Genomic DNA, 20785 nt, shown 5'->3' with positions numbered 1-20785 from the left:
ATTGCCCCACAGTATTTGTTTTACCATAGTATATATCGAACTTCCTATACTTACTTAGACTGAGAAATACCTGGGCTACAATGATAAATTTGGCTACTATTTGCAGCACATGCTGACATTTTTTTTTGCTACATATTTAACAGAGGAGGAAACTTAGGCACAGAAAGACTAAGTGATTTTTTTTAAAACCAGAACTGTGCAGTGAGTCCTAGGTAAAGTCAGGATTAAAAATAATGAGTTCCTTGATCTCAGTCCTATGTTCAGTCCATGACTCTACACTGCCACGATCAGACATCAGAAATCTATTTTTCTAAGATTTTAGTAATTTTGTTTAAATGAATAATTTTATTTCTTAACTATTATATATTTTCTCCAAATTTGATTAATAATTTTCATTAAAAAGAAATATAGGTTGATAGATTAGTAAGTGAAAGGAATTTAAAATACAAGTGTCTGCCGAGGGATGAGTGGTAAGGCACTCTTTTGTAAGAAGAAATTGATAGTAATTTGAATGTTATCTGTCACAAATTGTGAGGTTTGATCATGTTTCTGTCTTTGGGGGAAAAACAGATGATTTTGTGCACAACTTTAGCTGAAGTTCCATAAACAAGATTTTGTGCTTTAAAGTTGTTGTGTTGTGTAGGTTTACTCCATTTATGCAGCACCACCTTATAGTAAGGTACACAGTTTGTCAGTTATTATTTTTGCCCCCTTCCCATGGGTTCCCTCTTATCACATCTGGCTACATCCAAACACTAAACAAGTTATGGTACTGAAAATTTTCTGTGCCTTTATTCTGTAGATGCCTTTTCTTCCCTACTGAGCTTCTTGTCTCTAAGGCTCCCAATTCAGAAAAGCACTTAAGCATGTGCTTAAATCCCACTGACTTCACTGAACTTAAAACACATACTGAAGTGCCTTCCTGTGTCAAGGCCAAAATGACTACACATTCAGGCCTTTTTCTGCAATTGTAAATGTCAGCCTCCTCCAAGTTAAACATGAATACAACTCTGTTTCAGTAGTCAGAGGTTTCCCTGGCATTTTCACAATAACCTATGTGCATTACCTCCAAGAACTCCACCTTCCTGGCATTGGTGCCCCCGTTTGCTTCCAGGTACATATCTCCATCACTGCAGCAAGAAGGACTGCTGACGTAAGCCACAGGGCCAGCACAGATTCACAGATGTTATAAAATGATAAGCATTATATAGTTACATCTCAATTACTATTGGGAAATTCAACAGACATACCGAGATGAGGGCAGCGGTGCTCACTCCTTAATTCAGGTATTTATATCCACCCTGAGAGACTGAAATGTAGGATTGCTCAAGAACTCCAGAGGGACATTGACTCCTCCCTCCCCTCCCTGCCCCTCAAAAAAATAAAACGTTTCTAAGTAGCTTGATAAATCTCTTAACAAGACATTCTGACTAGTGAGGTCCAAGGATGGTATTTTAATGTTGTGCCTACTTTCATGTTAAAACTGTTTCAGACATACATGCAAATAAGTAGTGTAATGAATCAATGAATACTTACAAACACACAAGAAAATCAGCCCCAGCACCCAGAAATCACTGGTGAGTTGCTTTTGAATTCATGAAACTGACCTGAAAATGTAGAAAGAAAAAAGTTACAGCAAAGAACGGCACATTTAACTTCTTTTTTTATTGTAGGAGAGAGGCATTTTCTAACTATGAACTAAACAAAATTGCAACCAGCACTGTTGTCACCATTTCAACCAAATAATTTACACAGAATTTGTTTCCAGGAAGCCAATACCACTACAAACAATTATTTCATTGTTCTACATCTTACACCATAGCAACCCAGTCCATTATGGCTTGTAAGAGCTGTCAGAAATAACAGGCATGGTTATCTTTTTAATAGGGAAAACAACAAAGAGAATTTTTAAAGGGTTATGGGAACACACATTACTTTAGAAAAATCTGTTGGTAATAGTGTTTTGTAGCTTAACTGTTTTAATATAATATCTTTTTGGTATTCTAAATTGGAATACATTTAAGGTAACAGTCATACAACAAGAATGTTTTTGTTCTACCTAAGGTCTAGATCCCATTTAGAAGCTTAGCCTAGGTACAATGCATTCAGTATAAGGCATGATTCAATCCAACATTCTTTTTCCTCCATACCCTCGGTTCTGGCTGGAAAGGTAACAGATGCAACTCAAACCCACAGAGCTTGCCTTATAAAATTCTTTAACTAGCACAATGACTCACTTTATGCCTCTAAATATCCATGGTTTCCTCTCTCCAGAACCCCCATGCATTAGAAGGTAGTTCGGCAGTTTATTTTTATTGTTTGGTCTACATACAGCACATTTTTAGTTCTTGTGAAAACAAAGCAACTTTGTTTCAAACCCCTTGTTTTATTTCCAAAAATGTGGGAGATGGATATGGGTAACATTAAACTGAAAATAATAATGGGCCTGGGCTACTAGTTTAGGTCAAAATCTTTTTTTGTTCCTTGGGAACTATCTGATCAATTTGTAGTTCATAAAATAGTGGGCGTAAGTTTAGTGTAAAAAACATCTAACTATACTGAAGATGAAATCATCCGTTTTGTTACCCTTCAGTAATGTGTAAGAAACACCTTCCCACCACATTTCTATGCCCTAAAGTGCACATTGCACAACATTGCACATTGCCTAGAGATAAAGAGAGAATACCAAACTTATCTCGATGTAGAATATCCTCCTTATCCCATCCACCCACCCTGAACTGCATGGTATTCATTCCAGTGAAGCCCTCCCCCACTCCAAAAGTACACATCTAATTGTGTCTTCTCTCCTGTAATGCCAATACAGAGTCAACAAATCTCATTTGCCATATCATTGCAGTGTTATTATATATGTTAAAAGCAACTCTGAATCTCATTATCAGTTGATTTATGCCATTAGTGTGCTTTGGAGGCACCAATTAAACAAGGACAGTGGTTCGTAAGGTCACAGTTAATTAATCTGAAAGAGTATAAATACACTTTAATGCGCACCACCTCAGAGGGAATTTAGGAACAAAGCACCACCACTTCATGGTGGACAAGCAATTAGGATGAAGGTTAAACACACAAAACTTAAAATTTAGCCTCAACGTTCAGCTAAAATTAAAACTATAGAAAAAAAATTAGCCTGGAAATATGCATGTTAAAACATTAATGTTTATGACAACAATGCAAGTAAGTGAGAGACAGAACAGGGCTAACTGTGCCCAGTGATCCTGAGCAAATTAAAGCCTGTTGTTGTTCAGATAACACCTCAAAACTGGCAATCAGCTGCAGGCTGCACCATTATGCAGCTAGTCAGGCTGAAAAAAAAAATAAAATAAACAGCCCAATCTATTCAAAATGGTTTCACCTTAGCTAGGTTGTTATATTTAGTACATCGTGAAAAATAATAAAAAAAATATTTTTCCCTTACTAAATTAACCAAGGAAATGTGAGGGTAAAATAGCGCATCCCATATAATACATTCAAAGTAAATCAACAAAATGTGCAGTAATGTAGCAGCAGTCTACCGGTACAACCAGACTATAAGTAACAATAGTGAAAACACTTATTTACAGTGCAAATTCAAAATATAAAGTACCTTGACTTTAAATGAAGGAAAATTAGAGACATTTACTAAAATCACGACTCATTTTACCATGCATAGTTATTGGATCAAAAGAAAAACAATATTGCAAATATAAAACACCTCATGACTTAATTAATTCAAGTGGTTTCAAGACTTTTTCTTTTTGTATTTGTAGTCAAATGCTCTACCAGTAAGCATTGCCCCTTATTCTTTTCCTACTTGGTTTAATAGATGACCATTTTTCCAATCGAAAGACTAAGGATGCAGCTGTGAAAGGGAAACAATCTTTCCCCATCATCAGAAAGTTAACATCACAAGTATTAAACCCATGCTGAATATATATTTTTTAAAACATGCATTTATTTTTATTGATTAGATAAGGTAGTATAGACTTGTCAAGGTAACCCACTATTCCATGTGTAATATGCATCCCTCTTTGTAGCTTATCCATAGAGGACATAAGTCTGCCACTACTGCCTGATACCAGACAAGATATTTGTGTTTCAGCTCTAGAGATCTTTGGTTCAATGACTGAGATGAATGGTCATTGCATAAACACAAGAATAAAGTTCCTCTTCAGTGAAGTATTCCCACTGATTTCTATGGTACTACTCCTATTAGTAACTTAATTGAAATGTGTGTACAAACTGATGTCAGAGCTTATTCTTACACAGCTTTTTGGAAAGCTACTAGCATACTTACTGAAGATTAGCTTGCTCTTTTTTTCAAAAGGGACAGAAGTGAAGCTTTAAAAACAAACAAACAAAAAAACAACTATCCTGCACTCAGATTCAGACATTTGCCAAAAGGTGCTCCATATTTAAAGGCCACTGCTCCCCAAACCAACCAAATAAATTATATGCTTTCTTCTGTTGACTCTTTTGTCCCACCACTTTATTATAAACGCCACAGTGAAAGGACCTTGCACCATACCAATCAACTCCAGCATCATGGCATTGTAATGCCCCAACGAGCAGCAGCCACCATGCAATTGGGGCATGGCTAGCATGCAGGGAAAGGAGAAAGCAGAAGATGCAGTGCAGTAGATCTCTATAGCGCTTAGAGTCACCTGCCACAACCACAGCACATTCGCTAGTACAAATACATTTTGAGAGCACCCTGTGAACAGCCAACATATTGGGAGATGGAATAAAAACAGCTGAAACACACTACTGTTAAAACATCAGGAAAGGTGAACAACAAAAAATTTAAGCTGGGATTTTCGAAAAGGGAGTTAAGGTGCCCAACTCTCACTGAAAGTCACTGGGAGTTGGGTAAATAACTCCTCTTAGACCTCTTGGATAATCCCAGCCTAAGAAGCCAGACAAAGTGGCATCTTTTAAATATGAGGGATTACACCAGGGCAAATGCCAAGCAGATAGAAGTTACCCTTGAAAACAATAAGGGTATGACTACACAGCCCGCAGCAGTAAGCCTCCCAGCGCGGGTCAACAGATTCAGGCTTCCAGGCCTTGCACTCGCACTATACGGCTCTTCTGAGACCACTAGCACAAGCCCCACAAACCCAACTCTATCCGCCCAGGTTGGGAGGCTCACTGCTGCAGGCTTTGTGGGTATATCCAAAGGGCTCTAGGTGTCAGGAGGGATGTACAGAATTCCAGACTAACAAAAAGGAAAACAACAAAATTCAATGGGTCTGGTTTGAAGGAAAGTTTATTATTTCTCCAGTAGATACATACATGTATATATTTATAGGGCGAAATCCTAGCACCATTCATATCAATGAGTTTTGCCACTGGCTTTAAGTTGGGCTGGGATTGCATATACAGACTGTATATACAAAGACTACTGGGACAAATTATACCCTCAGAGGCATAAGCACATCTCCCATTGACTTCAATTAAAGCCATGCACATAAAACCAAGAATTTCCAGGAAACTTTCTGAGAAATTTGCTTTACAAAAGTCAGGCTTTATTTGCAAAATACTCATGCAAATAAAACCATGGGCATAAGAGAGACTACTTTCATTACTAAAGGTTTTCAGGATCAAGCCCACAATACTTAAAGTATCACTATAAATACCAGCAACCAAAGAAACTTCTGACAAAAACAGGATTTTTTTTTAGTTTCTTGTAAGTGAGCCCTCTTCCTCCTCAATAGCTTTAGTGATTCCAAGCAGAAAATAGCTTATATTAACATATGATTTTACCACATTGCTCTACAGAAAGCTGAGAGCATATTCATTTAATAAAAGCTTTCAATAACAATAAAGGACCGTGGTTATTCTAAGATAACCAGATTATACAGGTAGTGTGAATTTTCTGCAGACAACCATCAGTGAGCACAAAAGAAGCCTGCATGTAAAAAATGGAAGCAGTTATTTACAAGAAAGCATGGTATCATGTTATATCATTTAAGAATGTGGCCTATCATTGTGGCTGCTGGGACCAAACTATGTACCATTCAACAACTGAGTTCAGGAAAGGAGAGAAGCCATTTTTGAGTCAGTCTGGAGCCAGCCAGGGCAAGGGCAGGGCAGGCTGTGTGGGGAGCTGGTGAGTCCCAGGCCTGCATGCAGGGTTCCCCCCACAGGCGCAGACTTCTTCTGGTGCCGGTGGGTGCTCGACCCCCTTCTGCCCCCGGCTCTGCCCCAACTCCACCCTTGCCCCCCTCCTGCCCCCATTCCAACCCCTTCTACAAAGTCCCTGCCCCAACTCCACCCCATCCCTACCTCTATTCTGACCCCTTCCCCAAAGTCCACGCCCCAACTCCGCCCCCTCCCGCCCCCATTTCAACCCCCTTCCCCAAATCCACACCCCGGCCCCGCCTCTTCCCCTGAGTGCATCACATTCCCACTCCTCCCCACTCCCTCCCAGAGCTTGCTACAGCTGTTTGGCAGTGGCAAGCGCTGTGGACGTGGCGCGCTCAGGGGAAGAGGAGGAGGAAGAGGTGGTGAGGCAGGGAGCTTAGCTGCCGGTGGGTGCAGAGCACCCACTAATTTTTCCCCATGGGTGCTCCAGCCCCGGAGCATCCATGGAGTTAGCGGCTATGGTTCCTCCTGAGAACTGGCCTCTAGGGACCTGAAAGAAAGATCCCTCAGCTGGGCTTTTCCTCCTCCACTGATGATTCCCAGGTTGTAGAGTTTTTCTAGGAAACTTCCCCAGCCAGGCTGAGTTACCCCTCCAGCTCTCTCAGTGAGACCAGTCAACACATGGTCAGCTCTGCTCTGTCTGCTAGTCCAGGGCTGGTGCCTGCTGAGTGTGTGTCTGAACGCTGGGCTAGGAGGCTACAGTTTGGATTTTAGTACAGTTGCATAATCTGCACCTTAAGCCCTGCACCCCTTTATGGTGAGGGGAAATCCTGGGACCGAAGCAGCCTGATTCCTGCCTGAAGAGGATCCCTGCCAGGAGAGATCAGCCCCTCTGCAGTGACTGAGGGAGTCCAGAGTCATCTCTGAATCTGAGGATCATTCATGGAGTTTGTGAGTGCACCATCTTTTAGTTAGTCAGTCAGAGAATTTGTTTTGGGGACTCCCTACTCCCTGAACTGTGTTCTCAAGCCAGGGAGTAAGGGTTTGGGGATTTTATAACCTGCTGCATATTAAACCTGTGGAGGGATTTACCACCTTCTCCCACTTGTGAGTCCTTTGGGCTGTACTGAACCCAGTCAGCCACACTGCTAAACCACTGCAGAGAAGAATTTTATGGTCATAGGTCATCAAGGGCCCCACGTGTACCAACAGGACACTAATCTTACATTTGCCACATCAAGTCATGTGACTGGGGAAAGTCACAGGTATTATCAGCATGGGCACCGGTGACCCTAAAAATAGTGTTTTACCCTGATATGTTATATTTGTCTCCTGTTTAATATAATTATTGTGTTGAATATATTGTATGTGTTTGTGTTATTTCTTGGAAGTCTCCAACTATCTGGCAAGTAAGTGGGGATTACCCTGTGGTTAGAATTTTCCTCTCAAGCTGCCCTGGTGACCCTACCAGGAAGGAGCGAGGGGGGTGGAGGCACTGCCAAATAAATTCATAGGAAAAAATAAAGAAGATTCACCCTGCTGAGTGGGTGGCGGGATCCAGAAGAACCCAGATCTGTCCATCAAAAGCTGTAAACAGATTGGCATTAAAGAAGGTAACCGGGTGGAGAGGGGGTGCTACATTAGTTTTCTGTAGCTTAATCCAAGGTCCCACTTAAACCGATGGCAAAACTCCCAATGACATCAATAAAAAGAAAAGGAGTACTTGTGGCACCTTAGAGACTAACCAATTTATTTGAGCATGAGCTTTCGTGAGCTACAGCTCACTTCATCGGATGCATACCGTGGAAGCTGCAGCAGATTTTATATATGTATGTATAAATGTATATAAAGACTTTATATATGTATGTATAAATGTATATAAAGTCTGCTGCAGCTTCCACGGTATGCATCCGATGAAGTGAGCTGTAGCTCACGAAAGCTCATGCTCAAATAAATTGGTTAGTCTCTAAGGTGCCACAAGTACTCCTTTTCTTTTTGCGAATACAGACTAACACGGCTGTTACTCTGAAATGACATCAATGCATCCAGGATCTTACCCTATAAATATACACCTGCATCTACTGGAAAAATAATAATAATTTTGCCTACAAATTTAAGGATGATAAAGCAAACTAAGGTCATTTTATTTCTGAATGAGACATCCACACTGGGGTTTAATGTGCTTTAACTTATCCCACATTAACTTCACACCTTTAGCTAATTCATCTTAACTTTCCTGAGGGTCCCCCTGTAGACAAGCCATCAAAGGTACAGTTCCATCCATTAAGGAAAAGTGTTGTTTACTTCATGACTTTCCCTTTTGGAATCCTCCCACTTCATTGCTGTCTAAATATCATCAGTTCAGCCTTCCAAAAGAATCCTCAACTTGATTTTTCTGCCTGATAACTGAAACCATTGCAAAATGAGCTATCATAAGAATAATCAGATAACACCACCTATTGTATCAAAGTGTCACAACTCAGCACAAGGTGGAACAGATTACACATAAGGAGTTATAGGACAGAGAATTAGGGCTTGTCTACATGTGAAATGCTACAGCAGTGCAACTGCACTAGTGTAGCACATCAGCACAGACACTCCCTACAGCAACAAGACAGGTTCTCCCATAGTCATAGTTAACCCACCTCCCAAGAGGCTGTAGCTAGGTCGACAGAAGAATTAATCAATCTAATGCAACTTACACAGGGATTAGGTCAGTTTAACTATGTTCCTCAGCACCCCCAAGCGACATAGCTAGATCGACTTAACTTCTGATCATAGACCTGGCCTTAATGGGTTACAGACTGTTGTAATGAGACAAAACCAGTGTCTCTACTGAGTCCACGATTTTTGTCAGATATGGAGTGATGCTTTTATGAAGTGAGCTGTAGCTCACGAAAGCTCATGCTCAAATAAATTGGTTAGTCTCTAAGGTGCCACAAGTACTCCTTTTCTTTTTATGAACAAAGTGTTTGGGTGACAGCGTGTTTTTGTCTTTTATCATTTTCCCTTGTGAATTCATTTAAGAATGTAGTGATTGTCTAGTTTGACCTACAAAATTATTGTTGGGGCATTTGATGCATTAGATGAGGTATACCACATGTTTTGACAGGCATGAGTAGGAAGCATGGATCTTGAAAGGTGTGTCGTGGGGGGATTCATCACTGTAGCCGTGGAGATAGGGCTACAGGTTTTGCATCTGTTGTTGGGGCAGAGTCTGGTGCTGCTTTGAGTTGGTGTGTCATGGTCTGTGGGAAGCTTGATTCTTATTATGAGCTTGGTGAGGTTGAGGGGTTGTTTGAATGCTAGAAGAGGGGGTTCAGGAAAGATTTTTTCCAGGATGTGGTCCCCATCAAGTACGGGTTGTAACTGTTTGATGATACTCCATATGGGCTCCCATACCCGCCCTTCTGGCCTTCAAATAACCCCCCAGCTAGACAATCACCACATCGTCAAATGAACTCACATAGTAAAAGTAATAAAAGATAAAAACACCCTATCGCCCATGGGCAAACACTTCTCAAAAAACCATCACTCCATATTGGACCTCTCAGTCCCTGTCCTCAAAGGAAACCTGGCATACCACCTTCAAAAATGAGCCTGGAAACTTAAATTCAGAACTCTGCCAGATACCAAAAATCATTGAGTCAGTAGAGACACCAGTTTTATGTCTCATTACGACAATCTGCAACCCACTTAAGCCATGTCTACACAAGCAAGCTTACAGCAGCACAGCTGTACCGATGCAGCTGCACCACTGTCAGATCACTCATGTAGCCACTCTATGCCAATGAGAAAGAGCTCTCCTGTTGACATAACAAAACCACCTCAATGAGCAGCAGTTACTTATGTTGGCAGGAGAACCTCTCCCATGACATAGCGCTGTGCACACTACCACTTATGCCAGCGAAACTTATGTCACTCAGGGGGGTTGTTTATTCACACGCCTGAGCAACATAAGTTATGAAAACATAGGCTGCAGTGTAGACATAGTCTCAAAGTGGAGTAGGATGGTCCAGTGATTAGGACCTTAGCCTGTAACTCTGGAGACCTGGGTTCAATTCTCAGTCTGCCACAGACCTCCTGCGTGACCTTAGGCAATTTACTTAGTACCTCAGTTCCTCATCTGTAAAATAGGGAGAATAGCACTTCTCTCCCTCAAAGGGGTGTAGTTAGAATAAATACATTAAAGACTGTGAAGTGCTCAGATACTATAGTAATGGCAGGTTTCAGAGTAGCAGCCGTGTTAGTCTGTATCTGCAAAAAGAAAAGGAGTACTTGTGGCACCTTAGAGACTAACAAATTTATTTGAGCATAAGCTTTTGTGAGCTACACTTCACTTCACTGTAGCTCACGAAAGCTTATGCTCAAATAAATTTGTTAGTCTCTAAGGTGCCACAAGTACTCCTTTTCTTTTTACAGTAATGGGTTTCGTACAGGAACCTCAGATAGACAGTGGCTCTCCAAAACTTTAATTCTGCAAACCGTTCTTAAGAAAAGGATCCCCTGCCAGAAGAACCATATCCTCTGCCAGTCCCAGTGCAGAGTTCTCAAAATATTTCATTCTACTGTCCAGGAAAGGCTGTATGGACAACTGGTAGATCACTGGCTTATATTATATAATTGATATAGAGTATAATAGCTCCTTATGGTCTCTTAGGTAAATACATATGCAGTTTTGAAACATATATTATGTCCTCAATAGAAAACTCATTAAAGTTTCTCTGCTGTTTGCCTATCTATAAAGCATCCAATCGGTTTAGGATCTAAAGTGCTAGATACCAAATTAAGGATCATTTACTATGCAATTTCATAACATATAGTCATCATAAGGATAATACAGGTACTAAAAGGAATTTTGATCAAAAGGTTACTGTGCATTGCCCAATACCCAATTTTAAAATGTTAATATATCTGCCTTTTTAAAATAACTTTTAAAAACTCCAGAAGGTCTTCATCCACACTGTAAATTAGGGGGATATGAAATTTCACTTAAAAATGTATCTAAAAAGTTATTCTAGATTGTGATGGTCTGTACTCCTGTATTTACCCCTTGCATACATACGAGTTGCGTTTTATTTTTATTGTAGCCAATTCTGATGTTTATGCCTCATTACTTGTGTTCACTTAAAATCTCTCTCTTTGTAGTTAATAAACTTGTTGTATTGTTTTATCTAATCCAGTGCATCTGAACTGAAGTATTTGGGAAACTCCCTCTGGGGCAGCAGCAGTATGAGAATCATTTTTATTAATTAAACGATGAACTTTATATAAGCCTGTATAGTCCAGGGAAGGCCTGGGCTGTTCAAGATATCTGGGACTAGAAGTGTATTGGGATCACCCTCCAGAGTAATTCAAGAGTGGCTGGCTGCAGCACTCACTCAATGTAGCGGGGAGTGACTTACATGCCGGAGGCTGAGTGTCTGAGCAGAAAGGAGTGGTGGCTTCAGCAGCGAAGTAGTGAAAAGGCACCCTAGCTTAGAGGGCAGGGGGACACAACTACTCATGGGTCTGGATTTTACCCCGGGCATGTCACATAGATATTGTTGGTTTCAGAGAAGAAGCATTGTTCAGAGGATAGGGCATCCGGGGACAGATCCTCAGAGGTTGAAAACTGCGTAGGTCCATTGAAGTCCATGGAACTATGATAGTTTGCACAAGCTGCAGATTTGCATTCTGGGGTCTACCCCCAGCGCTGCCCCTAACATGCTTTGTGATTTTAGGCAAGTCACTTCACCTCTCTGTGCCTCTGTTTCCCTCCCCATGCTTAGGCAAGGTCTACACTGAGAAGTTAGGTCGACATAGCTACAGCACTCCATGAGTGCCATAGCTGTGCCAAACAAACCTTCAGCAGACGCAGCTAGGTCAATAGAAGAACACTTCCATCAACCTAGCTAACATCGTTTGGGGAGATGGAGTTCCTACAATGACCCAAAAAACCCTTCCTTTGCTGTAGGAAACCTCCACACCAAGGTGGCCTACCTCCGCCACCACATCTGTGCCACTGTAGTGCCCATAGTGTAGATATGAACTTAGTCTGTTTTGTATATTTAGACTGTAAGCTCTTTGGGGCAGAAACTGACTCTTACTCTGAGGTTGTAAAGTGCCTAGCACAATGAGGTCTTAATCTTCAGTTGAGGCGTCTGGGTGCTACTGTAATATAAAACAGCAACACATACACTGATTTTATTCGTTTAATAGCCTAATATATTTTTCTTGATAAATGGTATTAAAATTAATATACTGTTAAAGACTGTTTGACTCTTTTTCTTTTGTCAATTTGAACCATATGTCAGGTTTTCTGCTATTTTATATGTAGAATGATGTTTGAAATATGTTTGCTAAAGGAATGGCTTACTTTATTTTAAAAGAGAATGTACTCTTTCAACCAGTCATATTCTTATCAAACCCAGATACATGGCAACTTGACAGTGAAGAGTATAAAATTTTACTCAAACCTGTAATTTAACATGCAGTTAAGTCTCTTTAATGAGCTTCATGGGCTCTGAATTGGACAAAATTAAAACTCAATTATACAACAGATTGGAATCGTATTGATTTGTCTGAACCTACTCAAATCAACTTAATCTACCTTTAAAAGTAAATATTCCATGAAAATTCACTGCATTACCACTTTCTGGATAACTTAACGTCCACTATAACTGATCTCGTCTAAACATATTAAGGTGGGGGGGGGGAGAGAAATAAAAATAAAAAAGCTGCTAGATTTTTCTTGCTAGTCTATAGCATCAAGAATTATATAGAGTTGTGGTCGGTAAAATAAATTTGTGTGAACAGTAAAATAAGATGTGCTGTGTTTTTGCCTAGTATGGAGAGGTTTAGGATACATTTTCACAAGGGTTTTTCATTTGTGCATGCAAAGATGTTACCCTGTTTAAAATGCAAGTGCAGATAATTACAACTGCAAAGTGGGGATATGCATGTCCCCCATATATTTTTCAGAGGGTCTGAAAAATTTCCCCTTTAATGCCAGAATAGTGCAGAATCTCCCTATCTCAGCTGTTCAGCCCTCACAAACCATACTCCTGGGGGAATTCTGTGCCACTACACAATGCAGAATTTTGCAGAAATTAACATTGTGAGTGCAGAATTTCCTTTCCACCACAAAAAGGAAAGGAGGACTTGTGGCACCTCAGAGACTAACAAATTTATTTGAGCATAAGCTTTCGTGAGCTACAGCAGTGAGCTGTAGCTCACGAAAGCTTATGCTCAAATAAATTTGTTAGTCTCTAAGGTGCCACAAGTCCTCCTGTTCTTTCTGCGGATACAGACTACAGGCTGCTATTCTGAAACCTTTCCCTCACAGAAATGGGCTGCAGTGCTGCTAGCTGCCACTAGGGGCTGCTCGACCGGGCATATCCCAGCTCACACATTGAATACATGCTGGGGGGAGGGGGAGCTAGCAGGTTCCTGGCAGCTGCAGTTCCCAGCACACCCTGAGGGAAGGAGAGGGCAGCATGCAGGAAACTCCATGCAAGCCTGGGACCGAGCATCAGGCTGTTTCTCCCTCTGGATCCCTGGGCTCTGGAGGAGCGGGCGGGTGTCTGGGCAAGAAGTAGCCCTGTGGCTGGGCTCTGGCGGGGAGGGGTTGTGGGTGTTCCCCCCCCCCCCCCGCTGGGCTCTGGGGATGGGGAAAGGGGACAGAGAAACAGGAACTGGGTTATTATAGGGGTTTCTTTAACTCTACTCCTGGGTGGAATTTTTGTGTGTGTCTGTATTGTTACAGACATTGCTAACAGGTATGTTGAAATAAATTACCAAAATAATTGCAACTGGCGTGATTATGTAGTGTTATTTTGACAAATAAAATTTGCAGAATTTTAAAATATTGTGTGCAGAGTTTTTAATTTATATAAAAGACCTAAAGATTCACCCACACCTTGAGCCCAAATGAATCCAAACAGATTGCTAGCCATGTCTGTGTTGCATTCTATCTCCAAGTCCATGTTTTTTATTTTTTGACAAATCTGTTTTGGAAAGAATGTTAAAAAAATGCCATTTACTCTCACCAATGCTGGATTGGAAATTGTGAAGGTCCTCTGGTGCACAATGCCCATAACTCACTGAAGCAGAGATCTTCAAGGCCATCGTAGCAATTCAGTTATCATAAATTTTAATGAGAATCAGCATCCAAATCCTTTAGACAGCCTTTAAAATCTCAGTGTGCATGGCTGCACCAGAGGTCTAACTTCAGAGAGTGCCTGAAGGACAAAATGCCTCTCCATGTCACCCCATCACCTACGTTTTGTTATGAGACACACAAATACAACTGAAGTCTCCAGTCTTAAAAAAGGAAGAGACTACATATTCTAGCTATCCATCTAGACTCTTGTTTATGAAACAGATTTTTCCTGGCTGACAGTACAGACGTAGAAAAGACGGCCTGTTTGTCCCAATTTTAATCATTCTTCAAACGCGCATAAGCTTTCTTGTGATAATCAGCTAAATAAAAACCTTCCATTTCAACAGCTCATCCAGATGGAATCCAACGTACTACATATATCCTGAGTCAGAAAACACTGAAAACACAGTATACACAGATATCAGCAAGGACATTGCTCTTCATTCTGCCCTGTGGACCATTTCTCTTGTGACAGTCACCAAGAAGTCAAACCTGAAAACAAACCATTAAGCCAAGTTTCTGTTCTTATCCATCTGCAGAAAGAAAAAAATAATAATCCAGAGGAAAAACATGCAAACGAGTTTGCCAGACCCTCAAAAGTAGAAACTTCTCAGCCCCATCTCCTCCTCAGCTAATGGATAATTGTGGTTTACGGGTATAAAGTGTAGTACTGGGGGACAGGGTTGCACCTGAAAATAGAGAAAGGCCCAAATGATATCAATCAGAGAGGGATCCAGACTTTGGGGACTTATCCAAACAGAACCCCTGTTTCTTTAGAGTTTCACCTATGCTATCCTATCAAAAGCATGTCTCTTCTTGTTGTTCATTAGCTAAGAATTCTGTTTTTCTAACTCTTCTCAGCCTTAGCCAGTTCAAGAAATTTTTGCAAACTGAGTTGATGTATGCTTGCCAGAGTTTAAATTCCTGGAAGACAATATTACCGGTAAAATAAGCACAACAAGGGCCTTCTCCCTAGCCCCAAACTATCCAAAACCACCTACGTCCACTCACTATTCAACAGGTTAAAACATTAAAATAGCTCATCATACCTGAAAAAGCTGGATGCATAGGAAAATCAACAAGTGGCCATGAAGAAATGCTTTGTATCAGTCTGCAAAGACTGGCCACATATTCAAAGCGTGATTTTTGTAGTGTATTCTAAGGGCCCAATCCAGTAAAGTGTAGAATGTCTTCAACTCCCTTTGACTTTACTGGGAATTGAAAGAACTTTACAGCACTAAAACTAAACTACAAACATTTAAATTAGAGATTCTAGTTTTCAAATAAATGCTGAAAACAAATTGGGAATATTTCTTAGATTCTTTGAGATCTTATAAAACTATCTTCCAGGCATTTGAAGGCACTTACTAGCACTGCTTGCAATCAGTGCACCCCAGGCTACCAGCACCTGTCCCCAGTATGAAATTGGCAAGCACTGATGCAAAGCTAACAGCTAGAGAGGTGACTACTGGGAGTTTTAAGGATGGTATTTTAAAAATGTAATTGTAACATCAATTTAAAACAACACAAAAACTTAGCATAAGTCTGTAGAGCAAACAAAAAAGTTTCAGAGTAACACATCAGCACGATATTTCTTATGATCAGATACTGTAACTGCTTTAACTAAAACCAAAGAAAAATTGGGTGCGAGGGGTGGGGGGAGAGAAGCAACATATATAGAAAACTTGTGTTTCTTTCAAAAGAAACTTCTTAAAGAAGAATCTCAAACATACTCGTTGGTTGTGCTAGATGAAGGAGCTATTGCTGTGGAATTTTAGGGTGTTTTACTTTAATGAATACCACAGTAAACACTACCGCAACATCCCACATAAATGATTAGAGTACAAGTTATAACTACTCCCAGGAAGGTACAATGTATGTATCCCTCCTTTTCTGTAAATTTTTCTGACTTCTTTATTTTATTTTAGCCAGGCATACTTTACTTCCTTGAGCAAGAAATATCTCTTTTTGCAGGTGACCCTGCCCTCTTTTTGGCACACACACATCCCTTGGGAATGCAGTGGATAGTTAACTATTTGTGTACAAGGAAAAAAGTCTTTAGAGAATTAAAGGAACAAAGCACTTTAAAGCCTTTTATCACCATCTTTCTTCAGTTGCACAATATACATTAATAGAATGCACTTTCCCTTTTGCCAATGTTTATTTTCCTGTTGCCTGAATGTTGAACCTGCAAAGTTCTGGTTACAGCTTTAATGGACACTATTATAATTTCAGGTATTGCAGTGATAAACAATCACTGCTCTCAAGTGACTTGAGTCCTTTGCTTTGTTTGGGCCTGACTGTCTTAAATTAGCACCTAAAGATGCCACCTATCATCAGGGCCCCATTGTGCTGACTTACAGCCTAAATAAAGAGGTTTTGCACTTTCAGTTGTCATTAGACATCCTCTTCCATGTGACTGAATCTGATCCCTCGAATTAACATATCAGATGCCGGGGCTCTTGTTCTCTCATAAGCAGCAAGACACTCTGTTTGGAACTTTGGGTAAAATCCTTACCCCACTTCAGCCAAGAGCAAAGCTCCCATTGACCAAGGTGGGGCTAGGATTTCACCCATTGTCTCCTAACTGTGATAAGACATTGTGAACCATGGCTATTTTCAGAACTCTGCTTATGGAACTTCTAAAAATCTAATAATTCATTGCACCACAATAACTAACAACATCATATTGCACATATATAGCACTTTTCAACTTAGAATCTTAAAGTACTTTACCAACAGTAACCAATTAAAGACCCATATTCACTTTGGATTAAATTCACACCAGTGCAGAGGACGAGCACGAAGTTTATGCACCACTTCAGCCATATTTTGAGGCCCTCAATGCATGTTTAAGCAATGTACAGTACTTACATGGCCCTCTGCACAAGAGAAAATTTCACCAATTCCGCAGTACACTAACACAAGTAATCTCTTCAAAATCAATAAGCCTACTCAACATAAGTAAGGTACTAATCACTGTGGGCAAGGAAGGCAGAGTCTGGATATAAGCCATATAAAATTTTGCGAAATAGGTAAGAATGCTAGAAAAAAGGTATTGGAAATAAAAAAATATGAAGCCACATCATTCAGAGTGAGGTGAACAGTGTCTGTAACTATACTGACTTAGTGAATGTACAAAATTTAAAATCATAATTAAACAAAAGAAAGTACAAAGTGGCTCAATGCCAACAAAAGATTCTTCCATCCATCATGCCTGGTACACTACTCAACATCCACTCCCATAATGGAAAAAACAGCTACACTTTGCAGCAAGTCTCTGCTGTGGCAGACTAAATAACATGCTCTGAAGACATGACCCAAAAGTATTTTTGGTTTTGTTCCTCACTGTGATGTGACAACATAAAAAGCAGGATCTTTGTTTTATAGAACATAATTTGCATGGACAAAAGGGCACTAAGTGAAGAACAAGGGCTACTTCTCTGGAAAAGAAGGTGATAGAAGTCACAAAAGGCTCTATTACAAACTAATATATGACTGAGACAGGCAAACATCTGATATTCAGCCTTTAGGCCTGTCTGGAATTTCTTAGAAACAGAATTTTAGCATTACAGAAGCAAGCAGAAATCAATCAACAATTTGTCTTTAATTACATAGTTTTATTTCAATGAAGTAAACTACCCTTTAGCATTCAAACAAGTAAGCTGTATGTTTCTGTTACTGTACTTGCTCACTTAATAGTTTGGGTCAGTCTTATCGCCCTGCAATTCTTCCGTGTGGGAAGATCACTCTTAACCAGGTCAGACCAGCTGTAGGAAACAATAAATACCTTGGTGATGTGCTTCTTTAGTAAGACCAAAAAGTCTATGGAATATTAGTGCGGCAAGAGAGGGGAGGCCAACAGAGTGGCATGCTAAAAACATCCTGTTAAGATGAATAGAAATTTGACATGATGGAAATAAGCAAACTGCTTAAACTAAACCAACACATACAGAGTTCATGATATACAGTTCTTGTTTTGAGAGCGTAATAATTTTCGGACGTCTCTCAAGTCCATACTAAGAAGCTGGATATATCTTTAAAAATGAAAACAATATTAAATATGTTAACATTGTTGCTATGGTCCAGATTCTTCCCTCCCTGTCTCTGAATTTGCCTTTTCCACTGTGATAGAAAAACATACAGGTATAGAATTTGATCATTAGAGATCTTTGGAGTTTACCTCTCCTAGAGCCTTGATATTCCCACCCAAAAGAGTTTCATCATCAGAACCATCTGGTGTTCCCTCTGCATAATTACCAAAATATGGAAAACATTTTGACTTGGCACTTGCATTTGGTAGACACGAGTCATTTTTTTTTTTCAGTAAGCAAAATGCCAGTGCATCTCCAAGAAGACATCATCTTGCCAAAGCCTCAAATGGAGATTTCAGCTCACCAGAACTCTGGTTGTACTCAGACATCTCCTAGTGAAACAGAAACCTACGCATGAATATTCTGGCAAATACAATATTGACAAGTCAGCTGCTGTCCTCACGTCCACACACAAAACTCCTGTTGCCAATTTGGTTATTCTTCTCCTCCTCTTTGAAATGGTGATTCAGAGAATAGTGACTCAGTCAAAGCTGATGACAAGGACTGAAGTGAACTGCCTAAGTTCAAAACTGTTTGCTTCATGATGTCTGGCCCTGAAGTCAAGCTACTAACTCACCAGAAGTCAAAGTATTACAAGTGCAGAAGCCAAAAGTGTTGCAAAACAACATTCAGAATGAGACCATTGCATCATAATCTCCCACTCAATTTTACTTTGGCTCTTGGTTATTAAAAAGAACTAGAGAAGATGAAGAGACAATAAGAACACATATTAGACCACAGAAAACACTATAAAATATATCTTTCTTGAAGATCTCCTACCCTTCATTTATTTTATTAATTTCACTCAGGAAAGTTTATGACTGAAAGTCAAAACCTTTAAGTGACAATGGCATTATCCTCAGCATTCCCTGTGACGTGTGGATAAAAAGAAAAAACAGAACTCAGCTGAATTTAATAAAAAGTAATAGTGAGCAATAAAACAGGAGGAAAGTCTCAAATCTGGAAATTCAAGTTGCTTTTGAGGACATTGAGAACAGACTTCCATTAAGTGTCCATTAATCTGCAAAAGGTTACAGCATCATAGGTCACAAGCTGATGTAAGTCTGACTGGAGCCACATTATTAGGAGTGTCCTTAATATTGTACCACTGAAACAAGAACCCTCCAGTCTCAACTACTTCTGCTTACTAGTTTTTATAGATGACCACTTCGGTCAATGCCAAGATGGGCAGATTAGGTGATTTTGAGACTAAGGGTTTATCTACACTGTGCATTAGTCAGCATTAGAGGGATGTAAATTCTAATGTGATCAGGGTGTCGCATATTCACTGGCCCATGCAGACTCTGCTGGCATGCACTAAAAGTTCCCTAGTGCACATTAATGTAGTGTACTTATTAGTGACAGACAAGACTATATATGAGATAGTGGAAGAGATATTAAATCACTGGAGAAGATGCTGGAAAAAGAAAAGTAGACAAAGTAATATGCTAAGCCCTAACCAAGGAAAACTAGAAAGAAAGAAAGAAAGAAAGAAAGAAAGAAAGAAAGAAAGAAAGAAAGAAAGACTCAGCAGCCTCAAAGATCAAAAAAATTCCAAAAAAAAAAAGACACAGAAATAAAACAAACTCTCTTATCTTAAATAAAAGTTGAACATTAACAGCATGAATGAGAGAGAAGACAGGGTAGTGATGCTGTTGGCCCACTGGAAAGAACCTTAGCACTTGATGGCAACAGCACAATGTGAACAATAACATCTGATGCATGGGATTTTTCCCACTTTGATTCGGAAGCCTAAGGTGTGGCCATTTTGCTTCACTGACCACTTTTGGTTGTTCCATGTACAATATTATGTACAAATCTTGGAGTTAGAAACCTAAAATCAAGACTTCGCAAAAAGTAGTAATAGGGACAAAATGTCCAAAATAAAACATCATGTAATGAAATCATGGTTATTTGGCTCTGCTAGCAGAAGTATAAGTAAGATGAAGACTGCAGGCAAATGTCTTAATGTACCAAAGATGCCTTACTAGGATTATTTTATACTCAGCATCAAGAGAGTCCCTAATGTGGAAAAATAGTTCCACAACTAGAGTCTAAGATTATCACTGCAATAGCTGAAACTACAGCGTATGGTTACCTGTCATACTCTCTAACACAAACTGGTGCTTAGAGAATAATTGCCACTGTACTCAAATGGATTAATACACCATCTCAAATGTTTATGGCAACCTGCAAAATTACATTACAAAATTACAGTGTTACCATCCTAATAAAACAAGCTTTGAGACAGCCAGAATGTAATATATGAGCAAGTAAACAAATATTTGACTTCATGAGTGTCGCATCTCACTAGGTGTCATTCCAAAACAAAAAACAATTCATCTCAGCCATTGGCAGTTGCTTGCAAAAACAAGCTTCACTTTACATCCTTGCTTTTATAAAAATATCTCGTAGCAGATTCCCTAATATCAAAATTTAAAGACCAAAAAAGTACATAGCTTACTTA

The 20785-nt window shown here is 39.8% G+C and overlaps 1 protein-coding gene across 20 annotated transcripts in view; it reads right to left on the bottom strand.

The window, feature by feature from the left end:
* SOX6 (SRY-box transcription factor 6) overlaps nucleotides 1-20785 on the bottom strand; it is a 449851-nt gene that overhangs the window by 385593 nt on the left and 43473 nt on the right. For all 20 annotated transcript variants that reach the window (XM_077818342.1, XM_077818361.1, XM_077818360.1 and 17 more), the window contains one exon: nucleotides 1537-1607. The gene's annotated coding sequence lies outside the window, so the exon portion shown is untranslated. The remainder of the gene's footprint in view (nucleotides 1-1536; nucleotides 1608-20785) is intronic.

This window comes from Eretmochelys imbricata, chromosome 6 (assembly GCF_965152235.1).
Source record: "Eretmochelys imbricata isolate rEreImb1 chromosome 6, rEreImb1.hap1, whole genome shotgun sequence".
Lineage (NCBI taxonomy): Eukaryota > Metazoa > Chordata > Testudines > Cheloniidae > Eretmochelys > Eretmochelys imbricata.
This window is presented reverse-complemented; position numbering and strand designations above follow the sequence as displayed.